At 52.6% G+C, this 27,245-nt stretch overlaps 1 long non-coding RNA gene across 1 annotated transcript; it reads left to right on the top strand.

Moving 5' to 3' along the window:
- Positions 1 to 3,711: 3,711 nt before the first annotated feature.
- On the top strand, positions 3,712 to 8,592 carry LOC146890488 (uncharacterized). Its single transcript, XR_014998912.2, has 3 exons — positions 3,712 to 4,028; positions 4,224 to 4,349; positions 8,229 to 8,592. It is a non-coding gene; the product is annotated as an uncharacterized LOC146890488 (long non-coding RNA).
- The last annotated feature ends 18,653 nt before the right edge of the window (positions 8,593 to 27,245 follow it).

Below are 27,245 nucleotides of genomic sequence, written 5' to 3' on the forward strand. Positions count from 1 at the left end.
CCTGTGGGAAAGTCTCCTCACCTTTCCCCAGAGACTGGTAGCCCAGCTTAAGAAACTCACCAGCCCCAGGTCATTTAGAGGAAGAGGACAAAGCTGGTAGCGGTGCCTTCTGCTTGTCACCTAACCACATCACATCTCGCCTCAGCCTTTGCTACCAGGATCATGCTGTCTCCTCTTCCAGGGCCTTTCATGTCCCCAGATGCAAGCCAAGGGGACCCTTTGTTTGCGACCACCTTGTTCCAGAGTTGCCTTTTTTTTTTTAGTCAAATTTGTTTATTTTATGTAGGTGTGTGCACTCCAGTGTACCATGACATGCATGTAGGGTCAGAGAACACCTTGAGGGAGCCTGTTCTCTTCTTCTACCATGTGGGTTGCTGGAATACGACTTTGGTTGTCTGGTTGGGCAGCAAGCTCCCTTATCCTTTGAGCCATCTGGCCCCACCCCTCCCCCATCAGCTTTTCTAAGTTTTAGTTCCCACAGTAGGAGCCCTCACATTCCAAAACACAGTTACAGTCACACACACGCGCGCGCGCGCACACACACACACACACACACACACACACACACACACACACACACACCCGGCCCTACCCCCAGACCTGTGCTTGTGAGGCTGTAATGCTCAGAGAACTGGTCTGTGCTTCAGGATTCCAGCCCTGTCTGTGTACAGTGTTCAGCAGGCAAAGGGGTTTGTTGGAGGCCTGGGCTCCTACCTTTCTCAGTCAGGTCCTCAGAGGACGCAGCTAGGATCAGCATCACACAGCAACCCCTCTGGTGCCCGTCAAGTAGAGTAAAGCCTGTGATCCGTTGACCCAGGTCCCCGAAAGACCCAGCTCTTCTCCAAAGGCCTCCCTAAATCGACCTACCTAGCTGAGAGCCGCAGTGTTTACTGAAGGACACCGCAAGGTCATCCTCATCTATACAGCAAACTCAAGGCCATTCTGAGCTAAAAGAGACTATTTCCAGCACTGTGTTAAACCAGGCATTGGTGGCATCTGTCTGCACCCCCAGCCCTCAGAAGTCCGAAGCAGGAAGACCAGGGCCCACAGAGGGAAGGACAGGAGAGAGCCCTTGGGCTCTTGGGAGAGCCAGCCTTCCTGCCCTTCCCTAGCAGCTCCCTCCCATGCTGCTGGATGGAGAAGCCAGCCCTAACAAGAGTCCCCACTACTCTAATACACTTGATTGACCAGACACCATTGTAGGGTAAAGGGGCCAGCCAAAGAAACCAACCAATCCCTGAGCATGAAACCTAGCACCCTGACCCTGAACCCAGAGCCAGTGAAAGAAACACACCCTGGAGGGCTAGAGAGATGGCTCAGAGGTTAAGAGCATTGCCTGCTTTTCCAAAGGTCCTGAGTTCAATTCCCAGCAACCACATGGTGGCTCACAACCATCTGTAATGGGGTCTGGTGCCCTCTTCTGGCCTGCAGACATAAACACAGAAAGAATATTGTGTACATAATAAATAAATAAATATTTAAAAAAAAAAAAAGAAACACACCCTGGATCATCAGCCTTAGTCCTTTCCCCAGTGCTGGTCCTGGGGTTGTCTCAGTGGAGGCCACTGGACCTCAACATGCCCATCCATAGCCCTGCAAGCACCTCTTTCTGGGGCCAGTGGGAGGAATCAGTGGAGTCTAGGGTGTGGCGGACTTTGCTTGGGGCCCTGCACGCACAGCAAGCACAACTACTGCTGTTATGGTTATTACTAGGAAGATAACTGTGGGCTGGGGGGGGGTAGGAATGGGCAGATGGAAGGCCAAGTAGTCATTTGAAAGTGGGAGATTCTGGGGGATACAGCTCAGTTGGTAGACTACTTGTCTAATATGCACGAGGCCTGGGGTTGATCCTTAGTGACAAATACACCGGGCATGGTGACACACACCTGGCACCCAAGCCCCTGGGGAGGGTAGAGACTGGAGGATCAGACATCCAAAGTCATCCTTGGCTACAACAGTGAGTTCCAGGGGACTTATGCATGAGTCTCAAAATAAGCAAACAGGTAAACAGCCACCGTTGTGGAAGGCCAGGCCGGAGGAAGAACTGTTGTCTTGCTTTCCAGGTGGGGATACTGAGGCCCGAGGAAACCAAGTGGCTGAATTGGATAGGTCCTTCACAGAAGAAGGAGCAGGCTGTGAGAGCAGACTACGGAGCCAGTGGCTCTTCCCTCAGAGTTTTCCCTGCCTGGTATCAGGAAGGGACCACCGTCCGCACCCCAGGAGTGTAATTGTCCAGAGTTCTCTAGAGATCACCAGAGTCAGGTATTTCTATCCCAGCCTCAAGAAACATGGTTTTCATGGTGCTGGAAGCTGCTATGTAGGCAGCCGGGAGAGAAAAGCCAGCAAGAGTTGGATCACGTGTGCCATAACACCAACTTCCCATGCAAGAGAAGTTGCCATAGTGCCATAGTGGCACACCAGTCAAGGGGGTAACCAACTAACTGCTCTTAGCTTGACTTTGAAGCCTGACTCTGCAGGATACTGTGGACCTGGTCAAAGGCCCATGACTGGGAAGTCATAGGCACTAGGGGTGAACATACTACTTTAGCTTTGCTAAGTAAATGTGTCACCTCCTGACCATGTGTATTTGCACTGATAGAGTAGTGCAGCCTTAATCAGAGAAGCTTCCGTCAGCAGTGAACAGCAGTCAGTGCAGAGACTCGTGGCTGGTAAGGATGCTAAGAACAAGTGACGTGTATTACCCCTGCTGAGGCTCAGGGAGCTTTCCTTTCTGCTGGAGTGGGTGGGAAGAATGCAAGAACCAAATCATGGGGAGGAAGGTCTTAAAATGCTATCTTTTGTTGTTTTGTTTTTTGAGACAGGATCTCTTTCTATAGCTCTGATTGTCCTGAAACTCACTATGTAGACCAGTACTTCAAACTCACAGAGATCTACCTGCTTCTGCCTCTAGAGTGCTGGGATTAAAGGTGTGCTCCTTTTGAATGCTGTTTTAGGAACACAATAAAGCCAGAGCATTCTCAAATCCCTTTTTGCTTCAGTTGCCTGCATAGAGTCAGAGTAAGACAAAGCCTGAAGAATTCAGTTAGATGTGGGAGGAGCTCAAGGAGCCAGGGAACCCTTGGCATGGATGACTGTGGGGAGGGGAGGGTCACTGTCTTCTGTGACTGAGCCACTGGGGAGTCCATTCCCCAGTGGATGGCCCCACACCCATGCCACATAGGTGATCCTGGTTAAACCCAATAGGTCACAAAGCGAAAACAAAGTCAGAGAATGGAGAGATGGTTCTGTGGTTAAGAACACTGGTTGCTCTTCCAGATGCCCAGGTTCAATTCCCAGCACCCACATGTTGGCTCATAATTGTCTGTAATTTCAGTTCAGGACATCTAACGCCCTCTTCTGGTCTCTGTGGGCACTGTATGCAAGTGGCGCGCAGACATACATGCAGGCAAAACACAAGTACAAATCAAAGAAAAATAAATCAATCTTTAAAAAAAAAACTGGGTTGCTTGTCTTTAAAAAAACATAGACTTGGTGGGATGATGGGGAGGCCAGGGGGCTGGAGGGAAGCAAGAGAGAGTGAGAGTGTGTTACAGGAATATACACATATGAAATTGTCAAAGAATAAATTAATTGAAAAAAATCAGGCACTCAGGGTTCTCCATCTAGGCTCTGCAACGAATTTAGGCAGCCAGCTCTGCAGCAGCCCCCTCCAAGTCCCTCCTCCCCCGGGGTCTCTGGAGCCCCAGTCTAGGGGGAGATGTGTTTGCAGAAGGACTTGATGTGTTTGCTTTGGGCAAATCTTTGCCTTTCTCAGCTGCTGTTATGGTGAGAAAAGATCTTCCAGGCCAGGCAGCAGGAGGGGGAGGCAGAACTGGGCCTGGCTGTCGGGCTTCTCTGCAGTGCTGTGTCCCCAGCTTCCCGGAGTCCACGAGCTGCCCTATTCCAGGAGGAGAGCAGTTGGTCAGGGGTCCAGGAAGGGTCCCAGTGGGGAGAAATTGATTTCGTGGTCATTGATCTCAGGACAGAGGAGCATCTGGTCTAGATGGCCTGAACCGGAGATGGTGGAGGTAAAGGGGTGGGACAGCTTTGTGGGTAATGAGTGGCCAGTCTGGGGAGATAATCAAAGGCAGGGAAGCGTGGAGCGTGAGGCGTGTGGAGTGCGGAGCTGTCTCTTAGGAAAAGAACTGAGAGCCAGTGGAGAGAACTTGAACTTTTATTTTTAAAAGAAGTAAATAATATGTATGTATTTTTATGTGCTGCAGCATGCATATGTGTGCAGATGCCCCCAGTGGCCAGAAGAGGGCGCTGGGATCCTCTGGGGCAGATGCTACAGGCTGCTGGGAGGTGCCTGCTGAGGCACTGGGAACAGAATGCAGGTCCTCTGCAAGGTAAGTGTGTGTGGACCACCGGGCCATCTCAGAGCCAGATCTTGTAAGTTTTTCTTTTGCAGTGCTAGGGATGGACCCTAGGGCCTCATGTGTGCTAGCCAGGGATTCTGCTGTGGAGTTCTGTCCCAAGTCTGGAGTTTTCTTCAATGATGAGATTCCAGCACTTTCTATTCCTAATAAAACCGATCTGGCCAAGTGAGTGGAAGATTGCATGCTCAGACCCAGGCCCCATGAACCCTAGAGAGGCATCCTGGGGAACCAGGTCAAGCCCGAGCCCTTTCTACCACTGCCACCAAAGACTGTTTCTTTGGCAGTTGGTTGGAACTGTTAACCCTTTGTTATATTATTAATATTAGCACTGCTGATACCTGACAACCCAGCCTAGAGTTAACTAGACCCTTCCAGATCAGGCTGTATTTAAGCTTTATTGATAGATTTGTGTCACCCACACGCAGGCCTACGAGGAAGAGCTGCCTTTACCTGACTCCCTGCTTCGCCTCTGCCTCATATCTCCCATAGGCAAAGCCACTGTGAAGTCAGGAGAGAGTCCCCCTTGAGTTTCTGGGACACCTACCTCTGAAACATCCCACCAGGGCTAAGGGTCCCTGACTGTTCATGCAGAGAGGTCTTATAGGAAGCCCAGGAAGAGCACTGGGACACAGGGGTGGGTGTGCAGAACCAAGGGAAAGTGTGTGGCTCCTATCACAAGGCTGCTTCTTCTGCTCCTGGGGCTATAGGGCAACAGAACCCAGAAAGGGGGGCAAGGGGGGGGGGAGTGTCCTCATCTTCACCAGGAAAGCAGACATCTGGATGGAAGAGGCATTGCTAGGTCAAGTCCCATCTTGTCCTTCTCCTGTGTCCCCGCCTTAGAATTTCTATTGCTATGATTAAGCACAGCAGCAAACAGGAGCTTAGAGACACAGGGTTTGTTTCAGCTGTCAGTCCATTGCCAAGAAAGTCAGGGCAGGAACTCAAGGCAGGAACTGAAGCAGAGGCCATGGAGGGTGCTGCTTACTGACTTGTTCCTCATGGCTTGCTCAGCCTGCTTCCTGAGACATCCAGGACTGCCTGCCCCGTGATGGCACCACCCACAGTGAGCTGGGCACTCCCCCAATAGTTATCAATCAAGAAAATGCCCTACAGACTTGCCCACCGGTCAAGCCTATAAAGACATTTTCTTGTTAAGATTTCTTCTTCCCAGATGACCCTGGCTTGTGTCAAGTTGACCTAAAATCTAGTCAGGACATGCCCCTCCCATGTTCCACTCCTTCAGATAGATTAAAAAAACAAAACAACAACAAAAAACAACAGTAGCATAGTCAGGCAGTGGTGACTCACCCTTTAAGCCAGTACTCAAGAGGCAGAGACAGGTGGATCTCTGTAAGTTCAAGGCCAGCCTGGTCTACAAAGCAATTTCCAGGACAGGCTTACAGGCTCCAGAGGTACTGAGAAACCTTCTCTTGAAAACAAAAACAAAAACAAATGAATAACAGTAGCAGAATACTAAGGAAATTTTGTTTGAGGGCTACAAAGGCCCACAGTGTGACAAGCTACTGGCCAGGTGATATAGTCCTCGAGTGTTTTCTCACCTTTAAACAGGACAATTGGCTGGGTAATGGTGGCAGACACCTTTAATCTCAGGACTTGGAAGGCAGAGGCAGGCAGATCTCAGTGAATTCAAGGCCAACCTTGTCTACAAAGCAAGTTCTAGAACAGTTAGAACTGTTACACAACCCCCCCCCCCCCCCCGCCCTGTCTCGAAAAACAAAACAAACAAACAAACAAAAAACCAAGACAATTAGGTCACCTCCCTACTGGCTCCGAGGAAAAGGATGAGGTCACAGTGTACCGAGATGGCATTTTATGAACAGGTAGGCATTTGTTAGCACAATCATCTTAGAATTCTGGCCACAAACATTAGAAGAGGAACCTGCTTCTCCCAGCAGGGACACCTAATGATATCTAGGCCTCAGCAGTCACCAGTTCTTCCAGGCTTAGTTTGGGGCCTGAGACAGCCCCAAACCACTGGTTGGTTTAATCACCCACCAACCTGAAAGCACCATGGGCACTGTCACCGGCTGCGGGCACTGTCACCAACTGTGGACAGTGTCACCTGCTGTGGACAGTGTCACCTGCTGTGGACGGTGTCAATCATCATTCAGCCCAGTGACATGCATGCACACATGCATCTGTCTGGCTTTCTGTTTATGGTGTCAACGTAGCTCAGGCTGGCCTTGAACTCCCTGCCTCCTGCCCTGCTCTTTGAGGACTGGTTCTAGACTATGGCTATCTTTAGTCTCCCCACTTGCTTGCTATCCTTTTGAGCCTCAGGGACTGGATTTGGAGGCTGGCCCAGCACCCTCGGCAGAACCCAAGTGACAGTGGCCCCAAAAGAGGCCTGATTTTTGTCTTTTAGAGGCTTTCCTTGTTATTACTCTCAGGGAGCCCAGGGCCAGCTCCTTTTGTATATATCATTGCTCTGTGCACAGGATCAAAGAGGGTTAGCACCTCTCTTCTGTTCTTTTCTGTGCATGTTGGAGGGACCCAAGCAGGGCTTCAAGTCCCCTAAGGTCATCAGCATCCCTTTTTTCCTCTTAAAGGCAAGTTGGTGAGTGCTGAAGTCATCACCTGTGTCCCATTGGTCAGATCTGATCACATGACTGTCCCTAGTCGCAAAGGCGACTGGGACATGTAGTGTTTAGCATAGACACCAGGCACCTCATTGGACCTGGGGGTGAAGGGCTCTATTTCTGCATTACCAAAGGTAAAACGTTAGGAAGGACACTGGGCAGGAGGCGCACTTGTTCAGATGGCAGCGCAGCATAGGCTGAAGTGGCTGACTTTACGCCTGAATCCTTCACAATGTTTTAGGGGATACAGTCCCTAGGCCCCAGCTTGGGATGGCTCTGGCAGCTTTGCAGGGGGCACTATCCCATGCCTTGTACTCTCTAGATGATAAAGAGACCCTTAGAGGACACAGTTACTCAGGGCCTCAGGACCCCTGCCACTTGCAGAGAAATCCGCAGACCTCCAATCTCATTCAAAGAGAAAATGGGACAGAGCTCTTAAGGGCCTCACAGTTCAGCTGTCTCTGCAGTCCCAGGGACTAGCTGGGGCCACCGGCAACTTGGGCTCTCCAGGGCTGATCTGAAGCCCAGGCAGCTGTCTTTGCTGAATCCATCCTAAACACTCCAGTCAGGGCCCAAGGTCACTCCTAACCTAGAGGACAGTTAGGGAGTGAAGAACCGAGCAGAGCTGGCTCACCAGCATAGAATGGATCTCTATACTGTAGACACCAGACTCAAGGTCAGGGGCTTAGTTTCCCACACCAGGTGGACCCTCGCTCTTCACAGCATGTAAACCTGTCTCTGGTCACAGATGCAATGATAATGGCATCCAGTTTGGTCTGAGTCTCCATCTACTGTAGTCATCAACAAACAGTGCAGGCCAGGAGCTCCTGGAGGGAGTCATCCACTTCTCGGAGGCACAACTCCCTGCTGGAGACACTCTTCCAGCCAGCAGTACTCATATTAAACCATCGCTGGTCCCCCTCAAATCACCAGGGCCCCATAGTCCTCTGCCAGATGTGTTTGCGTGGCGTTTTGATGGACAGGAATGGCGATCTCTTCCTCCACTGCTGCAGACACAATGCCCAGGCCTAGGATGTAGCACCGTGAGGATTCCTGGCAGGAGCTGGGAGAATGAATGAGTGGGTGAATGAGTGATTGACAAGTGAATGAGTGAACTCTGCCCTCAGCCCAGGGATGTGTGCTTAGGTTATGAACTCAGATGCGAGGGGGGGATTCTACCTCTGTGATTTACTGGCTGGGTCACCCAGAGCAGCATGTCTTCTTGAGCTTTGGTTTCCTTCCCTCGTAGATTGGGATTAACAGCACCTCATAGGAGACAAAATGATTTTAGGGTGTAAAGCAGACCCTGACACCCCACACCTGTGATACTGGCTTTCCTGGAGCCACATGAGGCTGATTCTACAACCCAATGTCAAGATCCTTCAGCCTGGCTGCCCTAAGGGCAGGAATAGCTGACAGAAATGTTTACTGGGCAGAGAGATGGCTCAGCAATTAAAGGTTCCTGCTGCCAATCCTGATGACCTGAGTTCTGTCCCTGAGACCCACATGATGGAAGACTAGACCAACTCCTGCAAGTTGTCCTTTGACCTCCATGTATGTGCGCGCGCACACACACACACCAAACAAATAAATAAATGAAAACTTAAAATTTCCATGCGTTCATTTATTCACTTATTCATTCTTGACCTACGATGAGTTGTCACAGTTTTTCTGTATGTTCTTGGTGTTAGCCTCACCTGGATGCTAGTGGAGGCAGAAAGGAGAGGCCTGGGCAAAGCTGAAGCCACCATGGTCAACCTCCATGCAGAGGGAAGTGGTCAAGACTCTGCCAGCCAGTAACCTGAGGTTTACCTAGCCTCCCTGTCCTCCATGTCATTTCTGATCTTTTCACCCTTCCCCGGAAGGGGCTCTGCCCCACCCTGCTGGGACCTGGCAGCCAGGTCCTGCTCCTGCTGGGTTTCCTTCCATCCTCTTGCCAGCAACTCCTGGGATTCTCTGGACCATTGGTTACTGCCTGTGGCTCTTAGCCCACAGGGTCTGGGGTAAAACCCAACGTCTCCTGAGATGTGAGAGGTATCACCAATGCTGGTGAAGGCTTCTGGCTTCCGTGGAGCTGGCGGAAGGTACTGCGTGGAAAGAACATGGAGAAGAGGGCAGAGAACAAAGGAAGAGCTCAGCTGAATAGCAGACCTCATGCAGCATGGTAACATTTGCCCACTCTGTGTGTGTGTGCGTGTACACGTGCGCGTGTGTGTGCGTGCGCGTGTGTGCGTGCGCGTGTGTGCGTGTGCGTGTGTGTGCGCGCGCGTGTGTGTGTGTATGTGTGCGCGCGCGCGTGTGTGTGTAGGTGTCCACGTGGGCAAGTGATCATGGCCTGTGTGTGGAGGTCAGAGGACAGCTTTCAGGAGTTGGTTCTCTCTTGGCAGCAATTGCCTTAACTGACTGAGCCACCTTGCTGGCCCAGCACTAATCCATTCTGAGGGCACAGCACCTACAACTCAGCCCTGCCTGACCCTGTCTCTCCGCTAGTGACACTTAACCTTGGGGACACGTTGAAGCAATGTCCCTAGAACCTTTTGACCATATCCCCACACTGCCACCTTTACCATGGAAACCAGATGTGCTCCTTGCTGGTGCTGCAGCACCAGCAGCTTCTGTCTGTCATTTTCAATCTATACAGCATCCTTGCCCATTCCAAGATCCCCCTCCCTCAGCCCCTTTCACACACGGACTACCGAGGGGAGACATCTGCTTAGGTTTATGCTAGGGAAGTATCTGCCTTATTACCTTGGTTCAATAGTAGCAACCATGTCTTGGGCTTACCCAGTATGCATTGCAGCATAGTAAAACCCCATGTAGACAGGGAAACAGGGCAGAGTCCAAGCCCAGGCTTCAGCTTCTAGAAAATACACGAGGTCTGGGAACTTCACAAACAGTGGCTCTAGGGCCTCCTGGAATCCGCTGGCCCACAGGAGCAGAGAAGAAACACTGGGAGCGGGGGACATCATGGTGCAGGGAAGACCATGCTGCACCTGCATGTCTAGGCTCAGACGCAGGAGCCCACTATAGAGGAGCCAGTCCCCACTCCAAAGTTCTTCCCTGCCTTCACAGGACTACTTCCTCTGAGTATTTCCACTCACAGGAAAGGATGCACGGCTGAAACAGCCATGTGCACGGACCTGTGACCACTGCACACAAGAACACAGCACCACACCTACACACATACAAAACACATGCACCCACTGCTCACCAACACACCTGTGCAGCCCAGAGGTGCACATATACAAGCAGGCACAAATGCTCATATACTCCTGCATGGTACACCTGGGTACCATGTACATAAAGACACACAGCCATATGTGTTCCATGCATGTAATATGAATGGCACACAGGTACTTGTGTTTAAGTAGACACACGTGTGCACACAAACATGGTACAATTATGCACATACACTGCCCACACATACTCCTACACATTAAATACGGGTGCATACATGCACACCCACAAACCCTGCAGAGTGGGGGTCTGCACGCTTGCACAGACAGGACGTTGTGTACATGCTACAGACATATACACACACTCCATAGACACTTCTAATGGAGTCCGAGTGTTCTCCCTTCCACTCCTTGTGGGGACAACAAGGAATTGTAGGTCCTCGGGGGAGCTTCCAAAGGCCGTGGTGATGGGGAAAATGGGCCTGGCTGACCTTCCTTACCCACCAAAAGGAGCAGACTCCTAGGCAGGGTATCTGGTTCCAAGTCCAAGGCCTGGGGAGGGGTCGAGTTGGATGGTGATGGGAGGTGACGTTGGCAGAGGGCTCAGGATCATAACCTAGACTCGACAGCCCTGGGTCTCCCTGGCTGCACTAGAGGGGGGAGCAGAAAGTACTTAGAGAAGCATCAAGGTTATACTGAGGTGTTGTAGGAGGCAGAAAGGACAGAGCCAACAAGACCTGTAGTGACTGGAGGGATGGATGCTTGGGACTGGGGTAAGGGGAGGAAGGGTGGCAATAACAGTCGGGGGGGGGGCTGCTTTGCACGGTGCACTCAGCGCTGGGGTCCACGCCAGCCAGGCCGGACCTCTGACTGGTGGGTTGCTTTGCTCAGCTCTCTACCCTTGAGTCTGTCCCCTGTCTCTGATAAGAAGATGAGTCGTAAGGACAGAGGGTGGCCAGACACAGAAGAAGCCCACAAATGGGGCCCATGCCTCCTTTGCTCCGTTGTATGCACCCCGGAAGCAGATAGGCTGCAGCCCCTCTGCTAGCTGATGCCTCAGGTCCTGGGACTCTTGCCCCCAGGGCTGGCAGGTGTCTATCCCTGAACCTCTGCCAACCAAAATCTCTCCATTTCTGTCTGGGACCACCAACCCTGGGGACAAGGAAATACTCAAGGATGCGCAGTAGCGCCTCAGAAGACCAGGCTCCATAACCGCCTCTCCTCCCAAGTCCAGTCTGGAGTCAGCCCCATCCTTACTACCCTCTTCCTCTCCCCACCCACATATCCAGTCAGATCCACGGCCCAAATCCGTTCTGTCCGTTCACCTGCCAGCTGCCAACCCATCCAATCCCATCTGTGGAGCCTTCCTGATAACGCTCCTGCCTCCACCTTTGCCCCGCAGTCACTTTCCCTCATGACAGCCAGAGAGATCTTTCTGGAAAGTGCTTCTAAATGTGCCACTCCCCCTGCCTGAAACCTTCTGTGGCACCCATTACTCTCAGTGGAACACTGAAAATAACATGCCTACAAGCCTAGAGTGGCCAGCCCTTGCTGACTTTCACCTCCCACGACTCTCGGTTTCTAAAAGGACCACATTTCAAGGGCCTGCCTTTTCTCTGCAGTCATCCCAGCCCGGATCCTTGCACAAGCTGTCTGTCTGTCTGCCTGTCTCCAGAGCACCAGGGCACCCTCAGCTAGGGACCTTGGGACCGCAACCTAGACCTTTACTGGACAGGCTCCTGCTTCTTGCCCCAGATAGGCTGGCTCAGCAGTCTCCTCCCAACTCAATACCTGCCATCCCAGGTTGGCTGCTATACCCTGCTTGGGAAGGGGCAGGATAGCCGGAGCTCTCTAGCCCCACAACCTCTGTCAGGTCTCTGGTTAGCTCTTCTAACTGCAAACCTGGATGCTGTGTGAGGGAAGGGTTCTCAGCCCCGCCCTGCCCCAGGGATTTCTCCGTATTTATCTCTGTACAGTCTGTGCATCCCTCCTTGATGTCTGTGCAGGAATGAGGTCTGGGGCTTCTAATGGATCCCTCCTTCAGCATCAGTCACTTGCTCGAGTGAGCAGAGGGTGAGCACCCATCTGGCCTGGCTGAGGAGAGCAACATTAGCAAGAAGAGCTCAGGAAAGAAAGAAATGGCCCCGTTGGCTTTGAACTGGACTTGTCGCTTGGGTTGGAAGCCCAGATCATCATGGGCCTGCTGAGGTCCCAACTGGACCAGCTTTGTCTCTCCTTCCTGGCGTGGACCTCCCAAGATAGCTCAAGATAGCTCTGGACACCTGGTCTGTACCAAGTTCAGAGGTTGGGGGGGGGGGGTGACTGCCAGATAGAAGTCCAGATAGCTGGGCAAGGCACCTAGAGTCTCCAAATCCAAAGGTAGTGAGGAACAGAGAACATCGTAGGTTCCTACCAATGAGCTCCAATAGGCTCCGAGAAGCAGCATGATTTCCATTCCCCAGACTCGGAGGCCCAGGGCAAGCAGCAGTGGAGAAGGCCTGCAAACCACACCCACAGGAGGAAGCGTGCCCATGTTTCCCTCACTGGTTCCACTTCAGATGCCAAGACTTCCTGTGGATTCTAGAAGATCCCACACTTGCCCAGCCACCGGGCCTTTGCACAGGCCAGCACCCCCTTTCCCCTGTGTTCCTCCAGGAAGAAATCAACCCTGCACAGTGGGATTCTCAGGCCCTCAGCATCCCCAGGGTGCCACTGAACTCTTTTCTGCTCTCACAAACCAAGTAGCATTTTGTAGCGAGTTAGAGAACCCTAAGCAAGCAGGCCATGCTCTCTCCTATTCTCGTAGCTCTGGTGGGCACACCCTGTTTCTAGGATTTGTACTGTATTAATAGAGCTGCGGTGAGTATCCATGTCCCTTCCTTTGTGTTGACATTGGTTTTCCTCTCTCTGACATGCATGGCTTGGCGTGGAATGATTGGGTAGGTGCATGTTCTAATTTGTGTGTATGATGCTGAGATTCGAACCCACGGCCCACCCCATGCTAGGCAAATTCTCTACCCCTGAAGTTACACTCCCGGGCCGCCATAGCTTAGCATTTGAAAAAGATGTCAGCCGGTTCCTGTCACTTCATATCCGGACCAAGCAGTGTGGGGTCAAGGCTGCGGATTGGAACCCATGCCTATTCCACCCAAGGACCCTCTTCCCTTCCTGCCAGGACTGGACACCCGCCCCCCACCCCCACCCCGCTAAGCAGGTCTCATCTGGCCTAACTCATCTGGCTGCTGACTGGAGAGGAGCCAAGTACGACAGGGGTCTGGTTTTCTATGGCAGCCCAGTAGGGTTTTCTCCAGGGCCCCCAGGGCTTGGAGGGAGGCTCAGGAAACAGGGTGGGTATGTACGGTTTGTACGTAAGTCTCCAGAGCAGGCTAGCCCCAGCGCGCTGTCTCCACCTGGGTCTCCCTGGTAATGACAGAAGCTGAGGGAGCTTGGAAGGGTGCTGGTGCGGGGTGGGTGGGCACCCGAAAGGGGAGGCAGCTGCTCCCACGCGGCTCAGAGAGGAGAAAGGAGGCGCCAGCAGAACCCAGGCGGAGGGTGGATACCTACACCGAGCCCGGGAGACCGAGACCAGGAGCAGGGACTCTCCCCTCGAAACCCCGGGAGGGGCGCGGGCGCCTCATTAAAACCGCAACCCGGAGCCGGGCCGCAGCGCGCAGAGCCGGGCTGCAGGCGGCCTCCCGCGCACCGGGGCCCGCGCCGGCTCCAGCCGCCCGCGGCCGACCTCGCGCGTCCTCAAAGCCAGCCTGTCCCACTTCCCCCGCCGGTTGCTACAGCAACTGAGCTCTGAGTAATCAGCTGCACCGTGACCTTTCTTCCCCCGGAGAGAGAGAGAGGGAGGGAGGAAGAGAGAGAAAGAGGGACGGAGGGGAGGAGGGAGCTGGAGGGAGGATGGAAAGAGGGAGGGAGAAGAGGGATGAGAGAAGATGGAGGGGGGAGGGATGAGAGAGGACGGAGGGAGGATGGAGAGAAGGAGAGGGAGGAGGGATGAGAGGATGGAGGGGAGGAAGGGGGAAGAATGTTGGAGAGAAACGGAGAAGGGGGAGGGAGGGAGGAGGAGTCGGAAAGGCTGAGCGGCGGTCAGAGCGGTAAAGACACCACAGCTGGGGTCTGGGGGCCGTGTGGGGAGGGGCTGGCAGCCAGAAGGCAGAAGAGAGAAGGGGGGAGCTGGCAGCACCATGGTGGAGGAGGGGGAGCCGGGAACCGACCAGGACTGATTCCTGCCCTGTGCCTCCTCGCCCCCCTCCCTAGGACGGTGAGGGAACTGAGAAAGGCTGGCAGGACCCCACTCCAACAGACCTGACCTCCCATTCCCCAGACCGGACAAATGAGGTGAAGGTACCCCTCCCCTCACTCAAGGAACTGACGGGGAGATGGGGGAGGAGACTGGAGTCCTAAGAACTCTCAGCACTCCCCCTGCCCTCTGGCCTCAGTTTCTCTGTTGGTGGAGCGTGACTCCCCAGGGCACGGAGCAGGCTGCCTAGCCTCGCCCCAGGTAGAGAGAATCTGGCAGCTTTTCCGTTCACACCAGATATTGACTTAAATTCTCTGAAGGTAGCTGGAGGGGAGGATGTGAGGGCTGGACATGAAGGGGTGGACAGCAGCAGCACCCATGAGGGTCAGGCGTGCCAGGGACAGAACACAGCCGTGACTCCCTCAAACATGGCAGGGAACCTTCCCCGGTCCCCAGAACTCATCAGCGCTCCTCCTCTTGGGCATGCTGCCCTGGGGTTGGTGCCAGCACCAGGCCTGTCACCCACAGGCCCTGGGGACCTGCCAGCCGCCTGTTTACCAGACACGCCAGCCCCCAGTCACAGCCTGGCCTCGGAGTGGGGAGTGGGGGAGGGGCGACAGATGGCGGAGGTGCCATTCTAACCAGAGTCTGAGGCAGTTGAGGAACAAGAGAAAGCCCTCCAGGACTTGGAGGAGTGTTGAACCCTCCTACACTACTTCCTCTCTCGTCTTAAACCCCCCTGTACCCACTGTATGCAGAAGGACACCCTGGCCAATCTCAGGTCAAAATAGCTCCAGACCCAATATCCTGTCATTTGTACTGACTGCTCAATCACCCATGGGCTCTGGGGCACCCCAGCAGCAGGCTGCATGGCAGGTCCCCGGGGGAGGAGAGCCACCTGATTGCCAGCAAGCAGCAGGGGGACAGTCATCTGAATAGAACTTTTGGGTGCTCATAGGATCACTCTGAGAAGAGAAGGACCCAGTGCCTAGCACCCTGAGCTACCTCTCCATCACACACCCTATGTTTCACCCTAAGAGGCTCCAGAACCTCTCTGGCCTTCACGCAATTGCAGCAACATCTTGCAAGGTTCTGACCTCATCCCCCTTCAGAGGTCTTAGCAGACAGCAACAGGGACTGCCCTGCAAAGTCCCCAGAGGACCAGAAAGGGCTGGGAATGGAATCCACTTTGGTTTTATTGGGGAGGGGGGTGTATGCTCATTTGTGCTTTGTATGTGTGTGGAGAGACGGTACAACTTCAGATGCCTTCCATCTTAGTCAGAGTTACTATTGCTGGGATGAAACACCATGACCAAAAAGCAAGTTGGGGAGGAAAGGGTTTATGTTTTCATATCCATAGTTAGTTCATCACTGAAGGAAGTCAGGGCAGGAACTCAAACAGGGCAGGAACCTGGAGGCAGGAGCTGATTCAGAGGCCATGGAGGGTGCTGTTTATTGGCTTGCTTCCCATGGCTTTTTCAATCTGCTCTCTCTCTCTCTCTCTCTCTCTGTCTCTCTCTCTCTCCTTTTGTTTTTCAAAACAGGATTTTTCTGTGTAGCTTTGACTGTCCTAGAACACACTCTGTAGACCAGGCTGGCCTTGAACTCACAGAGAATCCACCTGTCTCTGCCCCCAGAGTGCTGGGATTAAAGGTGTACGCCACCACTGCCTGGCTTCAACCTGCTTTTGTTTTTTGTTTTTTTATTTTTTATTTTTATTTTTAACCCAGGAGCACTAGCCCAGGAGTGACCAGCCCTCCCATGTCAATCACTAATTAAGAAAATGCTTGCCAGGTGGTGGTAACCTTTAATCCCAACAGTCTGGAGACAGAGGCAGGGGTATCTCTGTGAGTTTGAGACCAACCTGGTCTAAAGAGCTAATTTCAGGAGAAGCTCCAAAAAAGAAAGAAAGGAAGGAAGGAAGGAAGGAAGGAAGGAAGGAAGGAAGGAAGGAAGGAAGGAAGGAAGAAGAAGATGACTGCTTTGCAGCCCAATCTTACGGAGGCATTGTTTTCCAACTGGGGCTCCCTCTTCTCAGCTCACTCTAGCCTGTGTCAAGCTGACATAAAAGCTTTCATTTGTCTGAGACACGGTCTCATCTCTGCCAGGCTAGTTGACCTTTGAACTTCCTGGGCTTCTCTCCACTTCCCATCTCTCTCCGAGGTGCCAGGATTACAGATGAGCAGCTACTGTTTGGGCTCTGGGGTTCACAGTCCTCGTGTTCTCACACCTGTATGGCAAGCACTTTGCCCCCAAACCATCTCCCTGACCCCCCTGCCCCGCTTTGAGACAGGGTGTCCCAGGCTAGTGTCTAGCTTGATACATAGCTCAAGGATGCCCTTGACCTCCTTTCTCTCCAGCTTCTCCCTCCTGAGTGCTGGGACTACAGGCCTATGCCATTGCACCCAGTTTGCAGGATTCTGGGGATCTAACTCAGGGCTTCATGCCCGCTAGGCAAGCACGCAGCACAGTGCAATACACCCTTCTCCGATCTCTTAATCCCCTTCTTGACTTTGGACGCAGTTTCCTAATTCCAGCCTGAATAAACCAGGCAGGACTAGTCTCGTGCGTGGGTGTTCCAGGCTGGATTTTGCTGTGAGTACAATTCCCAGGAAATGTTTCCTGGAGCCACACAGAAGTCCCCATGGACACAGGAAAGAGGAAGTTAATCACAGGACAGGATGCGGCAGGGTGGGGCTTGGTTGGGGAGGATCGGGAGGTCATGGTGCGGAAGACACTCACAGTCAAGGGTCTGTGTGTGATGTTGATGTTAGGGGTCATCTTCTCTTGCTCGCTACCTTCTATTTTGATCTCCCCCTGCATTCAGTGCTCACCAGTTGGCTAGACTGGCTGGCGGTGAGCCCAGGAGTCCTCCTGTCTCCCTTGCTGCCACACAGACTCTATGTTCTGCCACATCCAAACTCAGGTCTTCCTGCTTGCAAAGGCAGGCTCTTTACCAGTTGAGTTTCTCTCCAGCGTCAGTTAGGAACCCCTGAGGGGTGCCTGCATGCGACCGTGTGTGTGTGTGTGTGGTGTTGTGTGTGTGTGGTGTTGTGTGTGTGTGTGGTGTTGTGTGTGTGTGTTGTTGTGTGTGGTGTGTGTGTTGTTGTGTGTGTGTTGTTGTGTGTGTGTGTGTGGTGTTGTGTGTGTGTGGTGTTGTGTGTGTGTGATGTTGTGTGTATGTAATATAATGTATAGCTTGTGGTGTTGTGTTGCATTTTGTGCATTTATGCGTGTTGTGGTGTGTGTTGTGGTGTGTGTGTGGTGTAATGTATATTGTGGGGATGTAGTGTATGTGTATCCATGTGCCATGCCCCTTTTAGACATGTGGGGAAACTGAGGACAGCCCAGATGACCTTTTTCAAGTCCCATGGAGCAGATTCAAGGGACACCAAGGTACTTCTGACACCCCCACACAACCGTAGGTCAGTGTTACCTCCATTCACCCACTGGTGCATCCATCTCTTCCCATTGCCTGTGCTCTCGTCTACCCATTTCCCATGGACCCATTCACCTCACCACGTTCTATGTATCCATCCAATCATCCATTCATCCACTCACCAATCACCTCAATTCACTACTTACAGACACATCCATTCAACAATCAATCTTCTATCCGCCCATCTACCCATCTACCTTCCTATCCTCTCCTACCCACCCACTCCTCTGTTATTCATTTACCAAAACACCCATCCACCTACCTATCCATTCACCTATCATTCCCCACCCACCTATCCACCCACCCACCCACCCACCCATCCACCCATTCCCCACCTTCCCATCCACCCCACCCACCCATTCCCCACCCACCCATCCACTCATTCCCACCCACCCATTTCCCACCTACCCATCCACTCATTCCCACCCACCCATTCCCCACCCACCCTTCCCCACCCACCCACCCTTCCCCACCCACCCATCCATCCATTCCCCACCCATTCCCCCATTCCTCATCCACCTATCCACCACTCGCCCACTATTCATCCATCTATTAACCTACCCTCCATCCATCCTCCCCCACCTATTACCTATCTACTAATGTCTCCACTTCCTTCTTCCACTCGTCCTGATTTTATCCACAGCCATTCTGAGCCATCCTGTGGCTCCTGCTTCAGAACACGCCTGGTGGGCCAGATGCCAGTCCTGTGACCTCCTTGGGTGCACACTATTCCTCTGCCGGCTTCCTGCTCTATTCTGCCTGGTCCCATAGAGACTGTGTCTGGGGGGCAGCACATCCATTCTGCCGCTTTTCCCAGCGCACCTCCCCTGGGTGGGGCCTGACCTCTGCTTCCCCTTTCTCTTTCTCCTCGAGGCTCCTGCCTCTGACTAGAAGGGGACACTGTACACCTGAGAAGATGGCTAGCCATCCTTGTCTTGAGGATAGGAAGTGGACCAAGGAGGCTTCGGGGAGGTGCCAGTGTCTTTGCTTGAGGCAAGAAAGAGAAGGCAGAAGGAGGAGAGCAGTTTCTTGGGGTACCCCATCACATGTCCCATAAGGTTGTTCCTCTCTTTGTGACAGCTAGTGTCACCTATGCCTCTTAGTAATTCTGTACTGGTGTTTTGCTGTCTAAGCACACTTCTCTGATGAGAGAGAACTGAGGCTCAGAGTGGGCCAGTAACTTTCCCAAGGTCACACAGCTCTCACTACACATCTGAACACCAGCGGGGCCAAAGTTTGGAGCTTTCCCCATGTCTCTTCATCTTAAATATGTACCCTCAAGGTGAGGAGGGGAAACTGCCCTTCTCTGCCTCTTGGGCAGCTCTCAAAGACTCTGCATTTGATCTATTCATGTTGTGCCCTCCTGGCTTTCAACAGCAGTCTTGCTATGCAACTTCTGGCCTAGCCAGGCTTCACCCCAGGCTTCAAAACCAGTCCAGGCCCAGAGCAGGGCTGCAGCTCTGCAAGCTGGCTAGGGAGGCAGAGCATGGCTGTCAGCAGAGTTCCCTCATCAGCGCCAGCCCCAGCCTCCCCGCTTAAACATCGCCTCAGGCGCTCTCTTAAAGACGCGAATGCTGCTGCTGACATTTGGGAGATCCTGGCAGCCGATCAAACCCAAGCTGAAAATCGGAGCTGCGGGGAGGGGTGGGCACCAGGAAGCGGGGACATGACTGCCTGGGCCTGCCGGGGCTGAGGGTGGCAGAGCAAGGGCAGGTCCTGGCGGAGACTAGACCTGAAGACTGGCCCTGCCTATCTGGGTGCCCCGTTCCTCTGAGAAGAGTAGAGAGCCCAGGAGGAAGAGGGGAGAGGAGGAGGAGGAAAAGGGGAAAAGAATGGCGGGGGGGGGGGGGGGGGGGGGGAGAAGGAAGGAGGAGGAGGAGGGGAGGCAGCAGAAGGCAAGGACGGAAGTGTGTGGGAGGGGGATGTGTGGAGGACAGGTAAACTTCCTATTTCCGCCCCAGTCACCAGGACCTGGCAAACAATCGGCCCCTCAGGCAAAATCCAAGCTGAGGGTGAAGAATTACACTCCACACAAAGGGAAGGGAGTCCTGGTGTGAGCCCAAAGCAGGACTCCTCTAGAAGTAGGGAGGAGGAGCTCTGGGGGAAACTGAGGAGGCAGAGGGAGGGTCAACATAGGCCAGCCAACCTTACTTCTGCCTCAGGGACTACCAGCTGTCTACAAAATTTTTCAATGCCTTGGGTCACCCTGCCCCTGTCTCTTCCCTTCCTTTTCAAAATCTGCCCATCCCCACACCATCCACTGCCTCCGCTGCTCACCCAGCCACTCACTCTTCCCTCCGGGCTACCTTCTGCCCTCTACCTGCTGGGTCATACACCTGCTCTCCTGCCCACACACATCCATCCATCGACCCACATCCCTGGCTGTCTTCTCAACCCTTGTTCAATCACCCACAGAGCCTAGCCTTTCCTCCACCATCCAAGTACCCACCTACTGCCCACACATCCCTCCAAAGAGGACTTTCGGATCAGGCAAGTCATTCCAGCACAGTGTGGGAGTTAGCGAAGCTAGGGGACACCCAGATCAGTGCGAGAGAGTGGGCGCTCTGAGAGGCTATCATCGGCCCCTGGAACACTACAGAAGGCCAAGGGCCAGCCTATCAGCCGTTCCACACCCACTCTCCAAACAGGCACCATTCTGCTCTTGAAGGACACCCCCACATCCCCCCTCCACCACCACACACACAGAGACCAGAGCTACACAGATCCTGTGTGGGCTTTGATTTGTGTGTGTGGATTTGGGTTTTGGGGGCCAAAGCTGTGTCTACTTCCAGGTGTACTGACCAATATGGTACCTAAGGCGTAAAGAAGAGGAGACGGAGAAGCAGCAGACGAGAAGGAAAGTTGGGCATCATCTTTGTCTCCTCTCTCCACGCATGTCTAGCATCCCCTGCACCTGTGACCTCTGTCATGCTTCAGTCACGTGGCAGACCTTGCCCTGCTCTTCTCAAGCCTCCACATCTAAAGTTCTACAGATCACATACATGGAGAGTCCTTCCAAAATTGAACTTTGACAGCTATACTCCCCATTGCCCTCTGGGTAGGGCCCTATACATCCCATCTTAACCTGCGTGGCCCCTCCCAAGCCGGTCAGTGGTTGGCATCTCTGGACTCATGGAAGGAAGGGTCCATCACATTTATGGCTTTCCATAGTAAACCCACAAAGTCATAGTCCCAGCTGAACTGCTGGGCTATCTTGGTCAAAAGCCTAGAAGATTCCAGAGTCATCAACTCCGCGCTCACCCCCAGCCCCCCCCCCCCGACTCTACTTAGACCTTCGTACCACCGTTCTTCTAGGAGCCCAGTCGCAATCCCAAGCTCAGACCCCAGTGGGGTCCAATATCAGACCCCAGTGGGGGAAATATCACTGTAGCTACACGAATATTCTAGCTTCTCGCCCCCAGACCTCCCCTGCCCAGATCTGGCCACTTCTATTCGGTATTTGTGCCTTAAACCAAAGCCAGCTGCTTGGCTTCTTTTTCTGCCTACAAGACATTTTCACTCATTTTATGGCCACAGAAATCTCCTTCCGGTCCCTACATTCTCAGGAATTACTCCCTGGCCCTGATTCAGAATTGGATTGAAGCTGGAGGCTGTCTCTCTGCAGCTTCCAAGGAAAGGGTTTATCTGCTTGTTCCTTGACCTTGAACAGAGAGTTGCAGCAGCCCCAGAGAAGCAGGGCTGCAAAGGGACGGCTGGGGGGAACTGGTTGGAAGTCACAGCTCCTGTGCTCTGCCCCTAGGGCCGGGGGTAGACGGGGCAAAAGGAGGCCAAGCTGCACCGTATGCATCGGGACATGAAAGCAAGCTGCCTCGGTCCTCTGTGGGACCCCCGGCTGTGGTGTCTGCTCTGCTGTAGCCTGAGTCTGCTGGACAGGGCCCAGACACCTTGAGCACTGTCAAGGGGCTTGAGTGGTTCATGCAGAAGCCACCTGTGACTCCTTCAGATCCAGAGCTATGCCTGGCTTCATGATGGAGAGGGGTAGCCATCATATTAGGAAAAGAAAGCCATCTTCCCCTTTCCACTCTAGCGGAGGAGAGGGGATTATGACCCGGATGTGATGTCTAGTGACATCCTCTGTGGCCTTGCCTTGCCCTTTCCAAGGCTCCAGGCTCCCCATTGCCCTCTGGGTAGGGTCCTACACATCCCATCTCGGCCTGTGTGACCCTTCCCAGGCTGACCAGTGAGCCCATGGCCACTGCCAGACAACCTGTACTCTCTCATGGGGCTTGGGGGCGGGGGGGATGGACATATGGTCTCATGCAGTTCAGTCTGGTCCCAGTTTTGTTTGTAGGAGAGGGTGACCTTGAATGTGGTCCTCCTGCAACCACGTGAGAATGCTGGGACTGCAGGTGTAGGTCAGCACTTGATGTGTGCAGTGCTGGGTGGCTTTGCAGAGACCTGCTCCATGGAGTCAGCCTACCACTTCAGTGCTCTCCCTCCTGGATGGCACTTTCAGAGGGACCAGTTGTCTTCTGTCCCGGTTGCCACAGCAAGGGGTGTGTGCCCCAAATCCCAGGCCAGGGACAGCTGTTGGTCTGTGAACTGCTTCATGACGTGATGATACTGGTGTAGAAATGGATAGGTCATGTTTAGAAGCTGGTGGCAAACATGTGCCTCTGCCTACCTGAGGCTCTGACCGTGTCACACAGTACGGAAGCTGGGTGTGTGGCACACTGGAGTTCCAGCCCAGTGTAGACTCATGAGACCATGCCTCAAACAGTATGGCCCTCACCCCACATCTCACATCTGGAAACTAGGAATGATATTTACTTATTTAGTGTTTGTTATGCCGAGGGTGGAACCCAGGGTCTCCAGGATGCTAGGGAAGCCCACAACCATGGAGCCCCTTGCCAGAAACCATGTTCTCCAGGGACATGGACTTTGATTATTTGTTGCCTCAGTTTTCCCAGTAGCAAAATGGGAAGAACAATGGCTCTTCTGCCCTCCTCTCACGCCTGGATGAAATGACGCGTTTATGAAAGGCCCTAAAGAAGTGGCCAGGTGTTACCATCTCCTGTATGTGTTTGGATGAGTATGTGTGTGCATGACTGTGTTCTCATGTGTGGACCAATGTGGATGCATGTGTGTGCTTGAGTTTGTGGAGACCACAGGTTGTTATTGGGGAGTCTTCCTCTTGCCACATTTTATCAAATATTTACTTTTTAAAATGTTCTGTGTATGAATGAGTGTTTCACTTGAATGTGTGTCTAAGTACCACATGTGTACAGCGCCCATGAAGGTCAGAATGTCATCAGAAATGTCAGCTCCCCTGGAACTGGAGTTAGGGATGGTAAGGCAGTCATGTGCTGGGACAAACCCAGGCCCTCTGCAAGAACAGCAAATCTCTTAACCACTGAGCCATCGCTCCAGTCCACCATCTTATTTTTTGAGATGCAGTTTCTCACTAAACTTGGATCTTACTAATTGGCCGAACAGAAACCTCTCTAGCCATTGTCTCCCAGTGCTGGGACCACAGTGCACTGCTGCACTTCCTGTCTCCCGGTGCTGGGACTACAGTGCACTGCTGCACTCCCTCTGTCTCCCAGTGCTGGGACCACAGTTCAGGGCTGCACTTCCTGTCTCCCAGTGCTAGGACCACAGTGCAGGGCTGCACTTCCTCTGTCTTCCAGTGCTGGGATTACTGCATTGTGTTACACCACACTAGCTCGGGGATCTGAAATCAGCTCTTCATTACTACACAAGGAATCCACCCACTGAGTCATGTCTTTAGTCCTATGCATCACATGACCAACATTGTGACAAACTTAGTTTTCCTAGAAGGGCTGGAGTGATGGGGACAGGAAGGGGTGAGTTCTAGGTGCTGTGTTCTCCTGCCCCTCAGTTTCTAGGACATGAGTGTATCCAGAGGCTGGGGCCTCTGTGACTACACCAAGACCTTGGTGACTTTCCTAAGGCCCACAGGACACTTCACACATCAGTTTAGGAATACCTGCCATCCACTGGTGGCGTGAGGACATGGGAGCCTTGTGGTTAAGGATTTGGGCATAAGGCATCCTTGGGTTCAAGTCCTGACTCTTCCACTTTCTAGCCAAGTGGGCCTTGGGCAAGTTACTTAGCCCCAGGAACTCTGAGACACAATGTCAGGAATTTTACAGACAACCTGCTAACCTGCAGGCAGCCTCACTAGGCAGGCTTGTCACCTGTGCTCAACAGGTGGCTTGTGGTGGCCCCCAAGGTTCCCTGACCATAAGAAAGAATGGATAACACTTAACTGCCAGGTGTTCCTTGCAGAGCAATGGAATAGACTGAAGGCCTTTGGATGTTAGAGGACAGAGCGAGAGTGTACAAACACCCATTAAGAGGCTCAGGTGCTGTGCCTCCTGGGTGTGAGCTCCAGGGAGCAAAGGGCGCGTCTCTGGAGCACCTTGTTCTTGGTAGAACAAAAGCAGAGTGGACTGCCCAGACTTCCTTCACCACCTGCAGGCTCTTGAAGCCGCTCAGCAGTCTGCTGCCTCCAGGGTAGGTTCATTGACTAAAGCCCACCCCAAGGCTATGGCTGCTGGTGGGAACCCTGAGGGGAGCAGGGAGAACTCAGCCTGCCACATGGAAACAGGACAGGCCTGGATAAGTCTCACGGCAGCGGATAGGAACAATGACCAAGCTACTTGCCTTCTGCCATCTTGGTTGCCAATAGAGACGCCTCTCTCACAGTGCCTTAAAGATGACCACAAAGGCTATGTCACCCCCTCATCCAGACCTGGGGCTCCTCCCGCTTTGATCTGGGCTGAACAGAGGATGTGTCAGGAGACACGTGCATCTCCACGGCTCAGAGTGTTTCTCTCCTGGGAGCTAGCCACTTCTAGAAACATGTCACCTGTGTGCGAGCAAGAGAGTCAGATGGGGCATGAAAGGGTCAGATGCAGAAAGGATGCCTGCGGGGACTATTAACCTGGCCATTCACTAAACAAGCATCGGCAAATGATCCAGTGATGCCTATCTTGGTGCCTATCTTGGTGAGAGACATGAAAATAGGAGCAGGGAAGTTTGTGGTCTCATCCTGTTGGGACATGGAATTGGGGTTCACCCATCTGCACCTCAGGTTGTAGCCTATTGGGAGATCTTTGACAAGGTGAGTTAAAACCAAGATGCTGAGCTGGTCCTAAATTTAGGGTGTTCTTATAAAGAGTGGGGAAGAGGAAGGCTTTGTTGGTAAGGTACTTACTGTGCAAGTTTGAAGATTTGGGTTCAGATCCCCGGTTCCCACGTAAAAAGTGAGCTGTCCTGGCACACACCTGCAATCCCTGTGCTTAGGAGGTGGAGTGAGAAGGAGCCCCAGAGCTCATGGGCCAGCCAGTTTAGCCTAACTGGTGAGCTCCAGGTTCAAGGAGAGACCCTGCCTCAAACAATAATGTGGAGAATGAAAGATCACAACCTCAAATGACCAGAAGGCCTCAGCACACCCACCCTGTCACCCAGGCGTGATGGCTCATGCCTGCCATCCCAGCACTTGGAGGCTGGAGGTCGAGGAAGGAGGACCAGGAATTCAGGGTCAGCCTTGGTTGCACAGTTAGTTTGAAGCCAGTCTGGGCCATGGGAGACCCTGGCTCATAGAACAAAAGGAAAAAGGGGAGCTGGAGAGATGGCTTTGTGGTTAAGAGCACTGGCTTGATAATTTTCTTCCTTCCTTCTTTCCTTCCTTCCTTCTTTCCTTCCTTCCTTCTTTCCTTCCTTCCTTCCTTCCTTCCTTCCTTCCCTCCTTCTCTCCCTCCCTCCCTCTTTCCCGCTCTCCCTTCTTTATCTTTCCCTCCTTTCCTACAGCAAAGGATCAAATCCAGAGCACTGAGTCTATTAGGTAAGCATTCTATTACTGAGCTAAATCCCCAACCCCATTTCCTGATCTTACAGAGGACTTAGGTTCAGTTCCCAGCTGGCACATGGAGGTTCACAACTGTGGGTAACTCCAATTCCAGGGAATTCAATGTTCTCTGGCCTCTGGGCACCAGACATGCTCATGGTATACAGATATACATGCAAGAAAGTATTCATACACATAAAATAAATAAATACAGAGAGAGAGAGAGAAAGGAATGGAGAGAGGGAGGGAAGGAAGAAAGGAAAAGGAAGAAAGGAAAGAAAAAAAGGAAGGAAGAAGGAAGGAGGAAAGAAGGGAGGGAGGGAAGAAGGAAGGAAGAGAGAAGGAGTTCAAAGGGAACCCACCTTCTGGACATGGTGGGCATGCCTTTAATCCCTGCACAGAGGTGGATCTCTGTGAGTTTGAGGCCAGCATGTTCTACACAGTGAGTTCCAGGAAATCAGTGTTATTTAGTGAGATCTTTTCTTCAAAAACAAAAGCAAAATCAAACAAAAAACCTTGCTTTGGTGACACCTTGATCCAGCTTTTCCAGCCTCTGAAACTGGAAGAGATGCCTGCGTGCCTGTCTGTGGCATTAGTAATGGCAACCGAGGCTGTCTCACTAAGCTGGGGCCACTAATAAGTGCAGAAGGAAATAGTGCCCCCCTCTGAGCTCCCCAATGAAACAGGGAAGATTGTCCCTGTCTGGCTGCAATTCCGCATCTAGCTGAGGATGACCCTGAGCTCTTTTATTTTATTTTATTGTGGTGTTTTGAGACAGCGTTTTATTATGTAGCTCTGGCTATCATGGAATATTCTCTGTAGATGAGGCTGGCCCCAAACTGACAGAGATCCAACTGCTTCTGTCTCCCAAGTGCTGAGCACCTTTATCCTCTTCTCGGCCCCTGGTGTTTCGGAAGTCACCCCTCCAGATTTAACCTGGGAGGCTCTGAGCCCCTCTGGGCGATGGCTTCCTGCTTTGCTGATAATATTATTTCATTACTTATTCACATATTGATTGACTTTGTTTATTGCAGTGCTGGAGAGAAACCCAGGGCAGGAAGGTGCTGCTCTTCTGAGCTCCATTCCAATCCCTGGGGGTTTCATTGTCTGAGTCTCACTCTTTAGCCCAGGCTACCCTTGAGTGGGATCCTCTTGCTGAAGCCTGGATGACAGGCAGGTGACACCTGGACCCTTCAGCATCAACAAAGTGTGTGATGAGTGACCAGGCAGGACCTCTACCCGAGAGAGTACTTTCTGAACTCACGCCTGAGTGTGTCTTTGTCCTGTTGTTTTTCTTTGGTCTGGAATATTCGCTATTGACTGGTTCTATGGATGCCTTTGAAGGGTCTCTATAAATAGTTTAAAATTCATGATGGGGCTTCTCCAACAATGCATTTCTGGGGACACAGATGAAGTTAAAATTAAAACTTTTATCTGCTCCAAGATCGTGTCATGTGTTCCAAGCACAGATATGTCAGGAGTCTTACTAAAATGTCATTTGTCACTTGGATTTTGTAGACGCAGTTCACTGCCAGAGGGGCCAGGGCTGTGTCTGTTGTCTACTT

This window comes from Myodes glareolus, chromosome 21 (genome assembly GCF_982192425.1).
Source record: "Myodes glareolus chromosome 21, mMyoGla1.1, whole genome shotgun sequence".
Lineage (NCBI taxonomy): Eukaryota > Metazoa > Chordata > Mammalia > Rodentia > Cricetidae > Myodes > Myodes glareolus.